The sequence below is a fragment of the Lithobates pipiens genome, unplaced genomic scaffold (assembly GCF_037356315.1).
Source record: "Lithobates pipiens isolate NorthernLeopardFrog02 unplaced genomic scaffold, aLitPip1_a1.2 Scaffold_13, whole genome shotgun sequence".
NCBI lineage: Eukaryota > Metazoa > Chordata > Amphibia > Anura > Ranidae > Lithobates > Lithobates pipiens.
Genome location: NW_027507718.1, coordinates 555,033,163 through 555,054,430, shown reverse-complemented (window position 1 = coordinate 555,054,430; position 21,268 = coordinate 555,033,163). Strand labels below are relative to the sequence as shown.

At 43.6% G+C, this 21,268-nt stretch overlaps 1 long non-coding RNA gene across 1 annotated transcript in view; it reads right to left on the bottom strand.

Moving 5' to 3' along the window:
- Positions 1-2,126: 2,126 nt before the first annotated feature.
- The window catches only part of LOC143976264 (uncharacterized), a 40,471-nt gene continuing 21,329 nt past the window's right edge, over positions 2,127-21,268 (bottom strand). The window contains exons 2-4 of the long non-coding RNA XR_013272580.1: positions 10,384-10,468; positions 10,106-10,194; positions 2,127-2,405 (exon numbers count right to left, since the gene is read on the bottom strand). This is a non-coding gene — a long non-coding RNA (uncharacterized LOC143976264). The remainder of the gene's footprint in view (positions 2,406-10,105; positions 10,195-10,383; positions 10,469-21,268) is intronic.

The following is a 21,268-nucleotide window of genomic DNA, read 5'->3' as shown; positions in this document are numbered from 1 at the left end:
CGGGCCTCCGGTGCCTTCGGCTCTTCTCGGCAGCCGAAAGCTGCCGAGAACGGCCGAAGGTGGCCGAAAGTCGCCTTGAAGAGCCGAAGGCGGCTAAAAGCCGCCCAGAGGCTCAGAATTTCGGGGGAATCAGCGTATAACACGCACCCACAATTTTCCCCTGCTTTTAAGGGGAAAAAAAGTGCGTGTTATACGCCGATGAATACGGTAATTTTTTTTGTTATTCAGCACTACGCTACTTTAACTGGTAATTGCACGGTCATGCAACGCTGTACCCAAATTACATTTAGATCTTTTTTTTCACACAAATAGAGCTTTCTTTTGGGGGGAAAAAAATCAAATGTTGTCATAAATGTAGGCCAACATGTATTCTTTGGTAAAAAAAAAGTCCCAATGAGTGTCTATATTAATTGGTTTGCATGAAGGTTATAGTATGTAAAAAATATGGTATATATAATGCCTTGAAAAAGTATTCCTACCCATTGAAATTTTTCACGTCATGTTACAACCAAAAACGTAAATTAATTTTATTGGGATTTTATGTGATAGATCAACACAAAGTGGCACATCATTGTGAAGTGGAAGGAAAATGATACATTTTTTTTGTAACATTTTTTTACAAATAAAGATGTGAAAAGTGTGGCGTTGTATTTGTATGGCGCCCTCCGGAGTCAATATTTGTAGAACCCCCTTTCTCTGTAATTACAGCTGCAAGTATTTTTGGGGATGTCTCTACCAGCTTTGCACATTGGAGGTTCTATTAACACCTCTGCCTCCAATGAAACCAGAAGGTTCTAGTAACGCCTCTGCCTCCAATGAAACCAGAAGGTTCTAGTAACGCCTCTGCCTCCAATGAAACCAGAAGGTTCTAGTAACGCCTCTGCCTCCAATGAAACCAGAAGGTTCTAGTATTGTCTCTGCGTCCAATCAAACCAGAAGGTTCCAGTAACACCTCCAATGAAACCAGAAAGTTCTAGTATTGCCTCTGCCTCCAATGAAACCAGAAGGTTCTAGTATTGCCTCTGCCTCCAATGAAACCAGAAGGTTCTAGTAGCGCCTCTGCCTCCAATGAAACCAGAAGGTTCTAGTATTGCCTCTGCCTCCAATGAAACCAGACAGGAATTGCAATATATGGTTCTTCACAGCTTTCTTTGTACAATCAATGACTTCTCTGGAGAGCTGTCAACAAAATGCCCAAAATGTAACCAAACACAACCTACTTTGACCCACTGTATCTGGTCTTGCCGAGACATATCCAACTTCTGGACACTACATAAGATCTTTCCCCGCTAAGACGATACCCATCGACCCCCCCATGCTCCTGTTTTCCATCCATGATATTCAATAAACTAATTCTGTTCAAAGTCAAAGAACACCGGCCAGAGGCTCGGAATGGCTACATATCTGCCTCTTGATGGCCAGATGATGAATGATGTGGGACTGGATCTCCACTTGTTCTCCAACCATCCATGGATGTAAAGTGAGACCTCCAGCGCCTACTTCTCCGTGAAAAACTGGACACTGAAGCACAAAACACTATACACACCGAACGCTTCTTCAAGAGATGGAAACTACTAAAGAAGAAAACTTTTTTTTTTGGAAGAGTTAAAATTTAACTGAAAACCCAGAGGCCCAATCACAACAGGAGTTGGATAGGAGGGGTCCCATTGCCTCCGTTTTTCAGCTGCTGCGGGAGGAAAATATAGAGAATTGTTTCCTCTATATGCCGCCCCTCCTATCCAGATGTACAGGGGGCCATACCCCTGGAAGCATAGGGCTGAGTGGCAATTGTGACCCCTGTACATTCTCCTCTGATTGGAGGGTACATTTCCAAATGTTGATAAATATTTAACTGTAAGTAATGACTACATGGAGCCCAGAAGGCACAAATTGTGGTCGTTTATTTCCTTTGGGGCCAAATTTGTATGCACCCCCTATTCATGTGTCCGGCGCCCCTTTCAGGGCACCAGGCGTGTGAATTACAGCGCCAGGGTTTGTTTGTTTTTAAGCACCTGATTGGAGCCAGAGGCTCTAAAAGGCTTCAAAATAGGGTGGGCTCGGGGAGCAGAGGATGCTGTCAGAAACCATGAAATCAGACGGAGACAGAAGTACAGTTAAATCACACTTGTTTAATAATAAAAGTAAAAAGAACAAACGTAGTCAAAAACATAGCCAAAGCTCAGTAACCGGAATGGATAGTCAGCCAAGCCAGAAGTCAGGGACCAATGTAGTGGAACAGCAAGCAGGATCTAGAGCCAGAAGGGATGTCAGCCAAGCCAGTTTTTAAACAGGAACGCAGGATATAGTCTCTTGTGAGGTTGACCAAGGCGAAGGGAGAGATCCTCTAGGCTGATCGGCTTAAGTAGGCAGGACTGATGAGCAGGATATCATCAATAGCTGAGTAACTGTGGAGAGAGATAGAAGCTGGCAATTAGCTGACAGCTGAGCGTCCAGCTCAAAGGAGGAAGGACTGAGCCCAGCCCTGACAGATGCATCCGGAGCCCATCCAGGTGTGTTACAACAGAGAATGAATATTTGCTGTTGAAACACTGATCCTCAATCCGGCCAATCAGAAGCGGGTGTGAGACTCGTTTTCTGATTGACCCGAAAAGAGAAGGCTCCCAATTGGCTGTCGAGGAGGAGGGAGGAAACGGAAGCCGCCTTCGCCACTGAGGCCTGTTGACCAGTAGAACGGGAGTCCACCACCGCGCAGGGAAAGCCGCCAGTGATGAGGTAAGTGCTACCTACCTACCGGCCGTCGTGTGGGGGGTTGGCATACTGTTTGCTGCCCCCACCCAGAACAAAATGTTTCCACCTGCCGAAGGTTAATCTAGCACCCGGGGGGCAAGAATGCAGAACGGCACTGGAAATTGGAAAATTCGAAAATTTTGGAAAATGGAAAATTTAATAGAATCGAAAATTCTAGTTCGAAAATGTGAAATTTTGGAAATTCAGAAGTTCGTAAATTCGAAATTTATAAATTTGAGAATTTGTAAGTAAATTCGGAATTTCGAAAAATCTGTATTTTTGAATTTCTGAATTTACAAAAAAAAAAAAAAAAAAAAAAAAAAAAAAAGCATAAAAAAGAATGAAACGAAAACTAACACATTTTTTGTCAGTGCCCATGTCTAATGGGTAGATGGCCCTGTGCCCATTCTTTGTCCCCTTGCTCCAGGTGCCCATGGCTGTCATGGAATGTGTACTGTAAATGCATGGCCAATCACTTGCTTTCTAGCAGCTACACCCACTGTATGTTTTTCATGTCGGCTGTGAGCAGATGGGGTGGAGGAGTGGGCATGTTGGGGGGCACAATGTGACAGACAGAGAAGACATGAAATCGCCACCTATTGGTTGCCATTGATCTGGAGTTTTATGTATGGTGAGGGAGGTGCCACTGCACTACTGCTGTGCCCCAGGGCAGCTGCCCTTCCTGCCCACCCCTGCTGCTCTCGTGCACATACTGTAGCTCCAAACTGTCCCTGAATTGGAGGGACTGGGAACAAAATCCCTCTGTCCCACCTTCCTCCTCATTTTGGTCTGATCTATATAGATGTATATAAAATGCATTTTTTATTTTTCAAAGACTGTTACCCAGTGCTGAACCTTTCAACACTCACCATTTTATTCTCCAGGGCCTTTGTTTAAAAATATATATAATGTTTGGGGGTTTAACCACTTGCAGACCAGCGGCCGTCCTTATACATCGGTATTTTGACGTAGAATACCGTGGTTATGGCGGCAGATAGCTGCCATAAACCCCGGTATTTTTCTGCGCGTGTCCTCTTTCAGATAAAAGTGGTCTCAGCAGTAAGATAAAGCACTTTTAATGGCGGCGGGAGAGGTGCCCCAGAGGTGCCAGGAGGCAGAGACGTTTCAATCCTTTCCCTTCAGTAACATGGAGCCAAGTGAGGGGAAGATGGCCCCCACTCGGCCCCCATAACATTGGATGACGGAAACGACGTGAAAACGTTACTCCCGCCCAATAGTCTTAAAAGGCGAAATTTTTTTTTTTTTTTAAAAGACATTTTTGTATTTTAGTGTAAATATGAGTCTTTTTGACCCCAGATCTCACATTAAAGAGGTCCTGTCATGCTTTTTTTTTTCTATTATAAGGGATGTTTACATTCCTTGCAATAGGTATAAAAGTGACCCAAACATTTATTTTTTTAAGAGACAGTGTAAAAATAAAAAAGTAAAATAAATAATTATATATATATATATATATATATATATATTTTTTTTAAAGCAGCCCGTCCCGTCGAGTTCGTGCGCAGAAACGAACGCATACTACATTTACGCCTGCATATGAAAACGGTGTTTACAACAACACATGTGAGGTATCGCCACGATCGGTAGAGCGAGAGCAATAATTCTAGCCCTAGACCTCCTCTGTAACTCAAAACTGGTAATCTGTAGAATTTTTTTTTTAATTGTGGAGATTTTTAAGAGTTTAAAGTTTGTCGCCATTCCACGAGCGGGCGCAGTGTTTATAGCTATCAATTTACTTGGCGTAAACATCATCTTTCACAATATAAGGCAACAGTAAAGTTAGCCCAATTTTATTATTTTTTTTTAGATATTTTAATTCCAAAAAAAGTTTTTTTTTTCTAAAAAAAAAATCATGCTTGTGAGACCGCTGTGCAAATACAGTGTGACAGAAAGTATATATATATATATATATATATATATATATATATATATATATATATATATATATATATACACACACACACACACACACACACACACACACACACACAGTGCCTTGCGAAAGTATTCGGCCCCCTTGAACTTTGAACTTTTCAACCTTTTGCCACATTTCAGGCTTCAAACATAAAGATATAAAATTTAAATTTTTTGTGAAGAATCACCAACAAGTGGGACACAATTGTGAAGTGGAACGAAATCTACTGGATAATTTAAACTTTTTTAGCAAATAAAAAACTGAAAAGTCCCCTTTACTTTCAGTGCAGCAAACTCACTCCAGAAGTTCAGCGAGGATCTCTGAATGATCCAATGTTGTCCTAAATGACTGATGGTGATAAATAGAATCTACCTGTGTGTAATCAAGTCTCTGTATAAATGCACCTGCTCTGTGATAGTCTCAGGGTTCTGTTGAAAGCGCAGAGAGCATCATGAAGACCAAGGAACACACCAGGCAGGTCCGTAATACTGTTGTGGAGAAGTTTAAAGCCGGATTTGGATACGAAATGATTTCCCAAGCTTTAAACATCCCAAGGAGCACTGTGCAAGCCATCATTTTGAAATGGAAGGAGTATCAGACCACTGCAAATCTACCAAGACCTGGCCGTCCCTCTAAACTTTCAGCTCAGACAAGGAGAAGACTGATCAGAGATGCAGCCAAGAGGCCCATGATCACTCTGGATGAACTGCAGAGAACTACAGCTGAGGTGGGAGAGTCTGTCCATAGGACAACAATCAGTCATACACTGCACAAATCTGCCCTTTATGGAAGAGTGGCAAGAAGAAAGCCATTTCTCAAAGATATCCATAAAAAGTCTCGTCTAAAGTTTGCCACAAGCCACCTGGGAGACACACCAAACATGTGGAAGAAGGTGCTCTGGTCACATGAAACCAAAATCCAACTTTTTGCCCACAATGCAAAACGATATGTTTGGCGTAAAAAGCAACACAGCTCATCACCCTCAACACACCATCCCCACTGTCACACATGGTGGTGGCAGCATCATGGTTTGGACCTGCTTTTCTTCAGCAGGGACAGGGAAGATGGTTAAAATTGAGGGGAAGATGGATGCAGCCAAATACAGGACCATTCTGGATGAAAACCTGTTGGAGTCTGCAAAAGACCTGAAACTGGGACGGAGATTTATCTTCCAACAAGACAATGATCCCAAACATACAGCAAAATCTACAAAGGAATGGTTCACAAATAAACGTATCCAGGTGTTAGAATGGCCAAGTCAAAGTCCAGACCTGAATCCAATCGAGAATCTGTGGAAAGAGCTGAAAACTGCTGTTCACAAACGCTCTCCATCCAACCTCACTGAGCTCCAGCTGTTTTGCAAGGAAGAATGGGCAAGAATTTCAGTCTCTCGATGTGCAAAACTGATAGAGACACCCCAAGCGACTTGCAGCTGTAATCGCAGCAAAAGGTGGCTCTACAAAGTATTAACGCAAGGGGGCCGAATAATTTTGCACGCCCCACTTTTCATTTTTTTATTAGGTAAAAAAGTTTCAAAAATCCAATAGATTTCGTTCCACTTCACAATTGTGTCCCACTTGTTGGTGATTCTTCACAAAAAATAAAAATTTTATATCTTTATGTTTGAAGCCTGAAATGTGGCAAAAGGTTGAAAAGTTCAAAGGGGCCGAATACTTTTGCAAGGCACTGTAAGTATAGGTTTCTTTAAAGTTCTTTATCTGAAACCGTCCTCCCAGGGAATCGCAACTCACCTGGGAACATTCTGGCTCATCCTATTACAATCTACAGGATAGGATAATGTTTCAGCTGCCTGTGGTGGGTTTGCCTGCGATTTTGCATATTCTCCATCATTGGAGCAAGATTTAAGCAGTTCTAGAAGGCCTATTAATTGGTTAAGGTACCCTGAAGTGGGTCTCCTAAGGTATCAGCACCTAGCTGCACAGTAGTTAGTGCCTTAGGCCCCTTTCACACAGACGGATAGAGTGGCGCTTTTAGCTGCGGATTTTCTCGTTTTCTACCGCAGCTAAAATCACACAATGCTTTCCTATGGCCCCCATTCACACACAGTGTTTAGCTGCGATTTAGTTACGTGCGGTTCGGTGCGAATAGAAAAAATACAACTGAATGCGTCCAGATGCGATGTAGCGCAGCTATATGCACATAACCGCAGGTAATCGCAGTCTTTTGTGTCAACTGCGGATAGCAGCGTGAGAAGGGATTCAAGAGACCAAAAAAAAAGGGTTGCCATGGGAATGACTATATTAGGTAACTGCAGCTGAACGCAATTGCACAGAAACGCACGTAAACGCAGTTAATCACACTGTACAAATGCAGCTGATTGCTGTGCCTGGAGTCTTTAATTTCACAGAAAAAAATAAACATTCTAAACTGCAGCAGAACAGCCGTCCATGTGAAAAGGGGCCTTAAAATGACCCTGTTGCCCAACCATATCTTCCCAAGATTAGATGCACTGTACATTGAACTTTTTGCACATTATCTACCTGTAAAAGCCTCCTTCCTTTGTATAGACATCCCAAAGCCCCAAGACTGCTGTTGGGAGCCACCATTGTGGATGTGTTGTCAGCAGACTCAGAGCTGTCAACAGACAGACAATCTATAGCTTTCCCTTTCTTTCTGCCCCTCAATCTCTCTCCCCCCGCCCCTCGTTAGTCAGATAATTGTTTATTTTGGTCGTTAAAGAGGGTCAGAGATGCTGGGCCAGTTCAGAAAGTAATTAGACACTCCCAGAAAAAAAAGGGGAGGGAGGGAATGGCTCTTTTTGGAATAGCTACATTTTCTAGCAAGCTCAAAGACAGAATTGTGTGTAAAAAAACAAAAAACGAACAAAAAAAAAAAACAGCATTTAAAAAAGGATTTAAAATACTTAATTTTTTGGGACTTTTACCGGCAGTTTTTCGTTTTAAAATTGATCAGAAGTAAATGGCGGCAGCTTAACTCTGTGTTACCTAAACCTATAATGCACAGCTCCCAGGAACAATGCTGGGGATGACAGTGGACATGGGGGACACCACACCAGGAGCAATCTGTTTGTTACACACTTGTAACCTCTGAACTCTGTGCTTTACATACTCCTGCACTCTGTGCTTTAATCTCTCTTGACCCATAGACACAGCGTCAGGTTTTTTTTTAGCCATATTTATTTAAGCCCTGCTTATTGTTACAGCAATCTGACCACACCCACAATTCAATGTGGTGCACTACATGCACTGCATCATTCCCCTTCAGATGGTGCGGTGTCTTTATGCCTTAATGTCTGCCTCTGGTTTCAAAATTGTGATCAACTGTTTCTGGTCATGTAAAAAACTGATTTTTTTGGCATGGCGAGTAGGGTGTTCGTGAATTTTATTTTGAAAATCTGGTAACCTTATGTCAGCAATATATAAAAAGGCAAATAAAAGCTGGCCCTGTAAAAAAAAGAAAAATACTTACCTCTCCTACAGGACCGCTTTACTGAATGTCCCTTAACCGGTTCCCGACAATGTACGTCGACAGAATGGCACGGGCAGGCATATTGGCGTACATGTACGTCCAATATTCAATGCCGCCCTGCCATCGGTGCGCTCCCGCGCTGGTCGGGACCCCCGTGAGTCCGGTCGCGGGACCCGCGGACTCAATCGCCGCGGGCATCCCCGCGATCGTCTCACGGGACAGCTGAATGGAGGAAATGCCGTGTAAACAGCATTTCTCCATTCTGCCTAGCAACTAGTGACGCTGATCTCTGCTCCATGTGATTGGAGCAGAGATCAGTGTTCACTAAATGAAAGCCCAACCCCCCCACAGTTAGTAACATACCCCTAGGAACACTTAACCCCTACACTGCCACCACCCCCTGGTTAACCCCTTCACTGCCAGTGTCATTTACACAGGAATCACTGCATTTATATAGCAGTGATTACTGTATAAAATGACAATGGTCCCAAAAAGGTGTCAAAAATGTCCGATGGGTCCCCCACAATGTCGCAGTCACAATAAAAATCGCTGATTGCCGCCATTACTAGTAAAAAAAAAAATAATAAAAAATTATTAATAAAAATGCTATAAAACTATCCCTATTTTGTAAAAGCTATAACTTTTGCGCAAACCAATCAATAATCGCTTATTGCGGGTTTTTTTTACCAAAAATATGTAGAAGAATACGTATCGGCCTAAACTGAGGAAAAAAAATGTTTTTATATATATTTTTGGGGGATATTTATTATAACAAAAAGTAAAAAATAATGCTTTTTCAAAATTGTCACTCTATTTTTGTTTATAGCGCAAAAAATAAAAACCGTAGGGGTGATCAAATACCACCAAAAGAAAGCTCTATTTGTGGGGAAAAAAAGGACGTCAATTTTGTTTGGGAGCCACGCCGCACAACCGTGCAATTGTCAGTTTAAACGATGCAGTGCCGAATCGCAAAAAGTGGTCTGGTCTTTGAACAGCAAAATGGTCCGGTCTGAAAGTGGTTAACAAAAATGAATTGCTGAAGTCTGCAGAAAACAGTTTCCTGGAGTGTATATATACTGTGTCCCCTGTGATGCTTAATGATTCTCCCATCACTACAGGACATGGTAGGCCTGCATCGGAGCTTAAAGGTTACTTTGATTACCGGAAGGACAGGGTTGCTTTAAATGCCAACTTCATGAAGCTTTTACTGATTTCAAAGACCTGTTTTTGCCTTTCTATTCTATAGATATTGAACAGTGGCTCTTCCACACAAAAAATAAAATAAAGACTGATGTATAAAAAAAAAATAAAATAAAAAAAAAAACAGAAATCAAAGCGCTTACATCCCAATACCTTTTAGCAATGTCACCCACCACCCCATGGTATCTTATTTCTACTTTGACTAAGAGTATGTCCTGCAGATTAAACCTGGCATAAGCATTAAATAGATCTAACTGTGCTTTATGAAAACTATTTTGTCACACTGCGCAAGATTTTAGTTTTCTAGCAAAAGTGAATTTCCTATATTTCCATCAAAAGGATGTAAGGGCCAATTCACACTATATGCGGCGATCGACGTTTTAAATTCTAAAAAGGTCTGTCACGGCAGAGAATCTAGAAACAATAGTTTCATATGTGTCCCATTCACACTGCAACAAAGCCTAGCACCAGCCCGAATCACACTGGAATGTTGGGCAGCGCATTGTGGCACCCCACACTGCAGTGAAGTGTATGTTTTTGGTTTTTGTTTGCGTACAAAAGGAGCAGTGCAATGCAATTGATTGTGCAGCACAGCGGCAAGGAGCAGTGAATTGCTTAAGTTGTTCTACGATTTTACGAAGGGGCAGTGTGACTTGGCCCTAGAGGAATGATACAAGAGGTAAAATCCCCAACTGTTTCCAATGTACGTTGATGTACTGCTCCATGCATGAAGATGTTTAACACATATACACCATACTGAACTCATCTTACCTGCAGAAATAGCTAGACTTGTAGACAATATATAATTAATGCTTGCAATGAAGGCAGAGTCATGAAGCTGGGATGCCTGTGCCAAAAACCTAAATATAATAAAAAGGTTCATTTAGGTTTTTTAAAAAATACAAAACCTTCTTGCCACAGACAATAGATTCTACAACAGTGTAGAATTGCAAAGATCACATCCTAAAGTAGACTGGAGCTCAAAAGTAAAGATTTGCCATGTTAAAGGGATCATCTAGAAATATTAAGAGTACCCAAATCAGGACTACCTTTTGTCTTGTTGCTGTGGTGGCCAGGCAGTTCGTACAACTCCAGTACTCCTTTCCAGACTTACGGTATGTAGCACACTCAATCCTAGACCAAAAGAAAAAAAACATGGATGACAAGTTGCAAGTTGGTGTGGTGGCCAGGCAGTGCGTACAACCCCAGTACTCCTTTCCAGACTTAGGGTATATAGCACACTCAATCCTAGACCAAAAGAAAAAAAAACATGGATGACAAGTTGCAAGTTGGTGTGGTAGCCAGGCAGTGCGTACAACCCCAGTACTCCTTTCCAGACTTAGGGTATATAGCACACTCAATCCTAGACCAAAAGAAAAAAAAATGGATGACAAGTTGCAAGTTGGTGTGGTGGCCAGGCAGTGTGTACAACACCAAGTACTCCTTTCCGGACTCAGGGTATGTTAGCACACTCAAACCTAGACCAAAAGAAAAAAAAAAAAAAAGGATGACAAGTTGCAAGTTGGTGTGGTGGCCAGGCAGTGCGTACAACCCCAAGTACTCCTTTCCGGACTCAGGGTATGTTAGCACACTCAAACCTAGACCAAAAGAAAAAAAAAAAAAAGGATGACAAGTTGCAAGTTGGTGTGGTGGCCAGGCAGTGCGTACAACCCCAGAACTCCTTTCCGGACTTAGGGTATATAGCACACTCAATCCTAGACCAAAAGAAAAAAGAAAAATGGATGACAAGTTGCAAGTTGGTGTGGTGGCCAGGCATTGAGTACAACCCCAGTACTCCTTTCCAGACTTAGGGTATATAGCACACTGAAGCCTAGACCAAAAGAAAAAAAAAATGGATGACAAGTTGCAAGTTGGTGTGGTGGCCAGGCAGTGCGTACAACCCCAAGTACTCCTTTCTGGACTCAGGGTATGTTAGCACACTCAATCCTAGACCAAAAGAAAAAAAAAATGTATGACAAGTTGCAAGTTGGTGTGGTGGGCAGGCAGTGCGTACAACCCCCAGTACTCCTTTCCGGACTCAGGGTATGTTAGCACACTCAAACCTAGACCAAAAGAAAAAAAAAAAAAAATGGATGACAAGTTGCAAGTTGGTGTGGTGGCCAGGCAGTGCGTACAACCCCAAGTACTCCTTTCCGGACATAGGGTATATAGCACACTGAAGCCTAGACCAAAAGAAAAAAAAATGGATGACAAGTTGCAAGTTGGTGTGGTGGCCAGGCAGTGCGTACAACCCCAAGTACTCCTTTCTGGACTCAGGGTATGTTAGCACACTCAATCCTAGACCAAAAGAAAAAAAAAAATGTATGACAAGTTGCAAGTTGGTGTGGTGGCCAGGCAGTGCGTACAACCCCAAGTACTCCTTTGCGGACTCAGGGCATGTTAGCACACTCAAACCTAGACCAAAAAAAAAAATGGATGACAAGTTGCAAGTTGGTGTGGTGGCCAGGCAGTGCGTACAACCCCAAGTACTCCTTCCCGGACTCATGGTATGTTAGCACACTCAAACCTAGACCAAAAGAAAAAAAAAAAAAAATGGATGACAAGTTGCAAGTTGGTGTGGTGGCCAGGCAGTGCGTACAACCCCAAGTACTCCTTTCCGGACATAGGGTATATAGCACACTGAAGCCTAGACCAAAAGAAAAAAAAATGGATGACAAGTTGCAAGTTGGTGTGGTGGCCAGGCAGTGCGTACAACCCCAAGTACTCCTTTCTGGACTCAGGGTATGTTAGCACACTCAATCCTAGACCAAAAGAAAAAAAAAAATGTATGACAAGTTGCAAGTTGGTGTGGTGGCCAGGCAGTGCGTACAACCCCAAGTACTCCTTTGCGGACTCAGGGCATGTTAGCACACTCAAACCTAGACCAAAAAAAAAAATGGATGACAAGTTGCAAGTTGGTGTGGTGGCCAGGCAGTGCGTACAACCCCAAGTACTCCTTCCCGGACTCATGGTATGTTAGCACACTCAAACCTAGACCAAAAGAAAAAAAAAATGGATGACAAGTTGCAAGTTGGTGTGGTGGCCAGGCAGTGCGTACAACCCCATGTACTCTTTTCCGGACTCAAGGTATGTTAGCACATTCAAACCTAGACCAAAAGAAAAAAAAAAATGGATGACAAGTTGCAAGTTGGTGTGGTGGCCAGGCAGTGCGTACAACCCCAAGTACTCCTTTCCGGACTCAGGGTATGTTAGCACACTCAATCCTAGACCAAAAGAAAAAAAAAATGGATGACAAGTTGCAAGTTGGTGTGGTGGCCAGGCAGTGCGTACAACCCCAGTACTCCTTTCCGGACTTAGGGTATATAGCACACTCAAACCTAGACCAAAAGAAAAAAAAAAAAAAATGGATGACAAGTTGCAAGTTGGTGTGGTGGCCAGGCAGTGCATACAACCCCAGTACTCCTTTCCGGACTTAGGGTATATAGCACACTCAATCCTAGACCAAAAGAAAAAAAAAATGGATGACAAGTTGCAAGTTGGTGTGGTGGCCAGGCAGTGCGTACAACCCCAAGTACTCCTTTCCGGACTCAGGGTATGTTAGCACACTCAAACCTAGACCAAAAGAAAAAAAAAAAATGGATGACAAGTTGCAAGTTGGTGTGGTGGCCAGGCAGTGCATACAACCCCAAGTACTCCTTTCCGGACTCAGGGTATATAGCACACTCAATCCTAGACCAAAAGAAAAATAAAAAATGGATGACAAGTTGCAAGTTGGTGTGGTGGCCAGGCAGTGCGTACAACCCCAAGTACTCCTTTCCGGACTCAGGGTATGTTAGCACACTCAAACCTAGACCAAAAGAAAAAAAAAATGGATGACAAGTTGCAAGTTGGTGTGGTGGCCAGGCAGTGCGTACAACCCCAAGTACTCCTTTCCGGACTTAAGGTATATAGCACACTCAATCCTAGACCAAAAGAAAAAAAAAAATGGATGACAAGTTGCAAGTTGGTGTGGTGGCCAGGCAGTGCGTACAACCCCAAGTACTCCTTTCCGGACTTAGGGTATATAGCACACTCAATCCTAGACCAAAAGAAAAAAAAAAAAAAATGGATGACAAGTTGCAAGTTGGTGTGGTGGCCAGGCAGTGCGTACAACCCCAAGTACTCCTTTCCGGACTCAGGGTATGTTAGCACACTCAAACCTAGACCAAAATAAAAATAAAAAATGGATGACAAGTTGCAAGTTGGTGTGGTGGCCAGGCAGTGGGTACAACCCCAAGTACTCCTTTCCGGACTCAGGGTATGTTAGCACACTCAAACCTAGACCAAAAGAAAAAAAATGGATGACAAGTTGCAAGTTGGTGTGGTGGCCAGGCAGTGCATACAACCCCAGTACTCCTTTCCGGACTTAGGGTATATAGCACATTCAATCCTAGACCAAGAGAAAAAAAAATGGATGACAAGTTGCAAGTTGGTGTGGTGGCCAGGCAGTGCGTACAACCCCAAGTACTCTTTTCCGGACTCAAGGTATGTTAGCACATTCAAACCTAGACCAAAAGAAAAAAAAAAATGGATGACAAGTTGCAAGTTGGTGTGGTGGCCAGGCAGTGCGTACAACCCCAAGTACTCCTTACCGGACTCAGGGTATGTTAGCACACTCAATCCTAGACCAAAAGAAAAAAAAAATGGATGACAAGTTGCAAGTTGGTGTGGTGGCCAGGCAGTGCGTACAACCCCAAGTACTCCTTTCCGGACTTAGGGTATATAGCACACTCAATCCTAGACCAAAAGAAAAAAAAAATGGATGACAAGTTGCAAGTTGGTGTGGTGGCCAGGCAGTGCGTACAACCCCAAGTACTCCTTTCCGGACTCAGGGTATGTTAGCACACTCAAACCTAGACCAAAAGAAAAATAAAAAATGGATGACAAGTTGCAAGTTGGTGTGGTGGCCAGGCAGTGCGTACAACCCCAAGTACTCCTTTCCGGACTCAGGGTATGTTAGCACACTCAAACCTAGACCAAAAGAAAAAAAATGGATGACAAGTTGCAAGTTGGTGTGGTGGCCAGGCAGTGCATACAACCCCAGTACTCCTTTCCGGACTTAGGGTATATAGCACACTCAATCCTAGACCAAAAGAAAAAAAAAATGGATGACAAGTTGCAAGTTGGTGTGGTGGCCAGGCAGTGCGTACAACCCCAAGTACTCCTTTCCGGACTCAGGGTATGTTAGCACACTCAAACCTAGACCAAAAGAAAAAAAAAAAATGGATGACAAGTTGCAAGTTGGTGTGGTGGCCAGGCAGTGCATACAACCCCAAGTACTCCTTTCCGGACTCAGGGTATATAGCACACTCAATCCTAGACCAAAAGAAAAATAAAAAATGGATGACAAGTTGCAAGTTGGTGTGGTGGCCAGGCAGTGCGTACAACCCCAAGTACTCCTTTCCGGACTCAGGGTATGTTAGCACACTCAAACCTAGACCAAAAGAAAAAAAAAATGGATGACAAGTTGCAAGTTGGTGTGGTGGCCAGGCAGTGCGTACAACCCCAGTACTCCTTTCCGGACTTAGGGTATATAGCACACTCAATCCTAGACCAAAAGAAAAAAAAATGGATGACAAGTTGCAAGTTGGTGTGGTGGCCAGGCAGTGCGTACAACCCCAAGTACTCCTTTCCGGACTTAGGGTATATAGCACACTCAATCCTAGACCAAAAGAAAAAAAAAAAATGGATGACAAGTTGCAAGTTGGTGTGGTGGCCAGGCAGTGCGTACAACCCCAAGTACTCCTTTCCGGACTCAGGGTATGTTAGCACACTCAAACCTAGACCAAAAGAAAAATAAAAAATGGATGACAAGTTGCAAGTTGGTGTGGTGGCCAGGCAGTGGGTACAACCCCAAGTACTCCTTTCCGGACTCAGGGTATGTTAGCACACTCAAACCTAGACCAAAAGAAAAAAAATGGATGACAAGTTGCAAGTTGGTGTGGTGGCCAGGCAGTGCATACAACCCCAGTACTCCTTTCCGGACTTAGGGTATATAGCACATTCAATCCTAGACCAAGAGAAAAAAAAAATGGATGACAAGTTGCAAGTTGGTGTGGTGGCCAGGCAGTGCGTACAACCCCAAGTACTCCTTTCTGAACTCAGGGTATGTTAGCACACTCAAACCTAGACCAAAAGAAAAAAAAAAAAAAATGGATGACAAGTTGCAAGTTGGTGTGGTGGCCAGGCAGTGCGTACAACCCCAAGTACTCCTTTCTGAACTCAGGGTATGTTAGCACACTCAAACCTAGACCAAAAGAAAAAAAAAAAAATGGATGACAAGTTGCAAGTTGGTGTGGTGGCCAGGCAGTGCGTACAACCCCAGTACTCCTTTCCGGACTTAGGGTATATAGCACACTCAATCCTAGACCAAAAGAAAAAAAAAATGGATGACAAGTTGCAAGTTGGTGTGGTGGCCAGGCAGTGCGTACAACCCCAAGTACTCCTTTCCGGACTTAGGGTATATAGCACTCAATCCTAGACCAAAAGAAAAAAAAAATGGATGACAAGTTGCAAGTTGGTGTGGTGGCCAGGCAGTGCGTACAACCCCAAGTACTCCTTTCCGGACTTAGGGTATATAGCACACTCAATCCTAGACCAAAAGAAAAAAAAAAAAAATGGATGACAAGTTGCAAGTTGGTGTGGTGGCCAGGCAGTGCGTACAACCCCAAGTACTCCTTTCCGGACTCAGGGTATGTTAGCACACTCAAACCTAGACCAAAAGAAAAATAAAAAATGGATGACAAGTTGCAAGTTGGTGTGGTGGCCAGGCAGTGCGTACAACCCCAAGTACTCCTTTCCGGACTCAGGGTATGTTAGCACACTCAAACCTAGACCAAAAGAAAAAAAATGGATGACAAGTTGCAAGTTGGTGTGGTGGCCAGGCAGTGCGTACAACCCCAGTACTCCTTTCCGGACTTAGGGTATATAGCACATTCAATCCTAGACCAAGAGAAAAAAAAAAAAAAGTGGATGACAAGTTGCAAGTTGGTGTGGTGGCCAGGCAGTGCGTACAACCCCAAGTACTCCTTTCTGAACTCAGGGTATGTTAGCACACTCAAACCTAGACCAAAAGAAAAAAAAAAAAAATGGATGACAAGTTGCAAGTTGGTGTGGTGGCCAGGCAGTGCGTACAACCCCAAGTACTCCTTTCCGGACTCAGGGTATGTTAGCACACTCAAACCTAGACCAAAAGAAAAATAAAAAATGGATGACAAGTTGCAAGTTGGTGTGGTGGCCAGGCAGTGCGTACAACCCCAAGTACTCCTTTCCGGACTCAGGGTATGTTAGCACACTCAAACCTAGACCAAAAGAAAAATAAAAAATGGATGACAAGTTGCAAGTTGGTGTGGTGGCCAGGCAGTGCGTACAACCCCAAGTACTCCTTTCCGGACTCAGGGTATGTTAGCACACTCAAACCTAGACCAAAAGAAAAAAAATGGATGACAAGTTGCAAGTTGGTGTGGTGGCCAGGCAGTGCATACAACCCCAGTACTCCTTTCCGGACTTAGGGTATATAGCACATTCAATCCTAGACCAAGAGAAAAAAAAAAAAAAAGTGGATGACAAGTTGCAAGTTGGTGTGGTGGCCAGGCAGTGCGTACAACCCCAAGTACTCCTTTCTGAACTCAGGGTATGTTAGCACACTCAAACCTAGACCAAAAGAAAAAAAAAAAAAAATGGATGACAAGTTGCAAGTTGGTGTGGTGGCCAGGCAGTGCGTACAACCCCAAGTACTCCTTTCCGGACTCAGGGTATGTTAGCACACTCAAACCTAGACCAAAAGAAAAATAAAAAATGGATGACAAGTTGCAAGTTGGTGTGGTGGCCAGGCAGTGCGTACAACCCCAAGTACTCCTTTCCGGACTTAGGGTATATAGCACACTCAATCCTAGACCAAAAGAAAAAAAAAATGGATGACAAGTTGCAAGTTGGTGTGGTGGCCAGGCAGTGCGTACAACCCAAAGTACTCCTTTCCGGACTCAGGGTATGTTAGCACACTCAAACCTAGACCAAAAGAAAAAAAAATGGATGACAAGGTGCAAGTTGGTGTGGTGGCCAGGCAGTGCATACAACCCCAGTACTCCTTTCCGGACTTAGGGTATGTTAGCACACTCAATCCTAGACCAAAAGAAAAAAAAAAATGGATGACAAGTTGCAAGTTGGTGTGGTGGCCAGGCAGTGCGTACAACCCCAAGTACTCCTTTCTGAACTCAGGGTATGTTAGCACACTCAAACCTAGACCAAAAAAAAAAAAAAAAAAAATGGATGACAAGTTGCAAGTTGGTGTGGTGGCCAGGCAGTGCGTACAACCCCAGTACTCCTTTCCGGACTTAGGGTATATAGCACACTCAATCCTAGACCAAAAGAAAAAAAAAATGGATGACAAGTTGCAAGTTGGTGTGGTGGCCAGGCAGTGCGTACAACCCCAAGTACTCCTTTCCGGACTTAGGGTATATAGCACACTCAATCCTAGACCAAAAGAAAAAAAAAAAATGGATGACAAGTTGCAAGTTGGTGTGGTGGCCAGGCAGTGCGTACAACCCCAAGTACTCCTTTCCGGACTCAGGGTATGTTAGCACACTCAAACCTAGACCAAAAGAAAAATAAAAAATGGATGACAAGTTGCAGGTTGGTGTGGTGGCCAGGCAGTGCGTACAACCCCAAGTACTCCTTTCCGGACTCAGGGTATGTTAGCACACTCAAACCTAGACCAAAAGAAAAAAAATGGATGACAAGTTGCAAGTTGGTGTGGTGGCCAGGCAGTGCGTACAACCCCAGTACTCCTTTCCGGACTTAGGGTATATAGCACATTCAATCCTAGACCAAGAGAAAAAAAAAAAAAAAAGTGGATGACAAGTTGCAAGTTGGTGTGGTGGCCAGGCAGTGCGTACAACCCCAAGTACTCCTTTCTGAACTCAGGGTATGTTAGCACACTCAAACCTAGACCAAAAGAAAAAAAAAAAAATGGATGACAAGTTGCAAGTTGGTGTGGTGGCCAGGCAGTGCGTACAACCCCAAGTACTCCTTTCCGGACTCAGGGTATGTTAGCACACTCAAACCTAGACCAAAAGAAAAATAAAAAATGGATGACAAGTTGCAAGTTGGTGTGGTGGCCAGGCAGTGCGTACAACCCCAAGTACTCCTTTCCGGACTTAGGGTATATAGCACACTCAATCCTAGACCAAAAGAAAAAAAAAATGGATGACAAGTTGCAAGTTGGTGTGGTGGCCAGGCAGTGCGTACAACCCCAAGTACTCCTTTCCGGACTCAGGGTATGTTAGCACACTCAAACCTAGACCAAAAGAAAAAAAAATGGATGACAAGGTGCAAGTTGGTGTGGTGGCCAGGCAGTGCATACAACCCCAGTACTCCTTTCCGGACTTAGGGTATGTTAGCACACTCAATCCTAGACCAAAAGAAAAAAAAAAAATGGATGACAAGTTGCAAGTTGGTGTGGTGGCCAGGCAGTGCGTACAACCCCAAGTACTCCTTTCTGAACTCAGGGTATGTTAGCACACTCAAACCTAGACCAAAAGAAAAAAAATAAAAAATGGATGACAAGTTGCAAGTTGGTGTGGTGGCCAGGCAGTGCGTACAACCCCAAGTACTCCTTTCCGGACTCAGGGTATGTTAGGATACTCAAACCTAGACCAAAAGAAAAAAAAAAAAAAAAATGGATGACAAGTTGCAAGTTGGTGTGGTGGCCAGGCAGTGCGTACAACCCCAAGTACTCCTTTCCGGACTTAGGGTATATAGCACACTCAATCCTAGACCAAAAGAAAAAAAAAATGGATGACAAGTTGCAAGTTGGTGTGGTGGCCAGGCAGTGCGTACAACCCCAAGTACTCCTTTCCGGACTCAGGGTATGTTAGCACACTCAAACCTAGACCAAAAGAAAAAAAAAAAATGGATGACAAGTTGCAAGTTGGTGTGGTGGCCAGGCAGTGCATACAACCCCAGTACTCCTTTCCGGACTCAGGGTATGTTAGCACACTCAATCCTAGACCAAAAGAAAAAAAAAATGGATGACAAGTTGCAAGTTGGTGTGGTGGCCAGGCAGTGCGTACAACCCCAAGTACTCCTTTCCGGACTCAGGGTATGTTAGCACACTCAAACCTAGACCAAAAGAAAAAAAAAAAAAAAATGGATGACAAGTTGCAAGTTGGTGTGGTGGCCAGGCAGTGCGTACAACCCCAAGTACTCCTTTCCGGACTCAGGGTATGTTAGCACACTCAAACCTAGACCAAAAGAAAAAAAAAAAATGGATGACAAGTTGCAAGTTGGTGTGGTGGCCAGGCAGTGCATACAACCCCAGTACTCCTTTCCGGACTCAGGGTATGTTAGCACACTCAATCCTAGACCAAAAGAAAAAAAAAATGGATGACAAGTTGCAAGTTGGTGTGGTGGCCAGGCAGTGCGTACAACCCCAAGTACTCAGGGTATGTTAGCACACTCAAACCTAGACCAAAAGAAAAAAAAATGGATGACAAGTTGCAAGTTGGTGTGGTGGCCAGGCAGTGCGTACAACCCCAAGTACTCCTTTCCGGACTCAGGGTATGTTAGCACACTCAAACCTAGAGCAAAAGAAAAAAAAAAATGGATGACAAGTTGCAAGTTGGTGTGGTGGCCAGGCAGTGCGTACAACCCCAGTACTCCTTTCCGGACTTAGGGTATATAGCACACTCAATCCTAGACCAAAAGAAAAAAAAATGGATGACAAGTTGCAAGTTGGTGTGGTGGCCAGGCAGTGCGTACAACCCCAAGTACTCCTTTCCGGACTTAGGGTATATAGCACTCAATCCTAGACCAAAAGAAAAAAAAAATGGATGACAAGTTGCAAGTTGGTGTGGTGGCCAGGCAGTGCGTACAACCCCAAGTACTCCTTTCCGGACTTAGGGTATATAGCACACTCAATCCTAGACCAAAAGAAAAAAAAAAAAAATGGATGACAAGTTGCAAGTTGGTGTGGTGGCCAGGCAGTGCGTACAACCCCAAGTACTCCTTTCCGGACTCAGGGTATGTTAGCACACTCAAACCTAGACCAAAAGAAAAATAAAAAATGGATGACAAGTTGCAAGTTGGTGTGGTGGCCAGGCAGTGCGTACAACCCCAAGTACTCCTTTCCGGACTCAGGGTATGTTAGCACACTCAAACCTAGACCAAAAGAAAAAAAAATGGATGACAAGTTGCAAGTTGGTGTGGTGGCCAGGCAGTGCATACAACCCCAGTACTCCTTTCCGAACTTAGGGTATATAGCACATTCAATCCTAGACCAAGAGAAAAAAAAAAAAAAAAGTGGATGACAAGTTGCAAGTTGGTGTGGTGGCCAGGCAGTGCGTACAACCCCAAGTACTCCTTTCTGAACTCAGGGTATGTTAGCACACTCAAACCTAGACCAAAAGAAAAAAAAAAAATGGATGACAAGTTGCAAGTTGGTGTGGTGGCCAGGCAGTGCGTACAACCCCAAGTACTCCTTTCCGGACTCAGGGTATGTTAGCACACTCAAACCTAGACCAAAAGAAAAATAAAAAATGGATGACAAGTTGCAAGTTGGTGTGGTGGCCAGGCAGTGCGTACAACCCCAAGTACTCCTTTCCGGACTTAGGGTATATAGCACACTCAATCCTAGACCAAAAGAAAAAAAAAAATGGATGACAAGTTGCAAGTTGGTGTGGTGGCCAGGCAGTGCGTACAACCCCAAGTACTCCTTTCCGGACTCAGGGTATGTTAGCACACTCAAACCTAGACCAAAAGAAAAAAAAATGGATGACAAGGTGCAAGTTGGTGTGGTGGCCAGGCAGTGCATACAACCCCAGTACTCCTTTCCGGACTTAGGGTATGTTAGCACACTCAATCCTAGACCAAAAGAAAAAAAAAAATGGATGACAAGTTGCAAGTTGGTGTGGTGGCCAGGCAGTGCGTACAACCCCA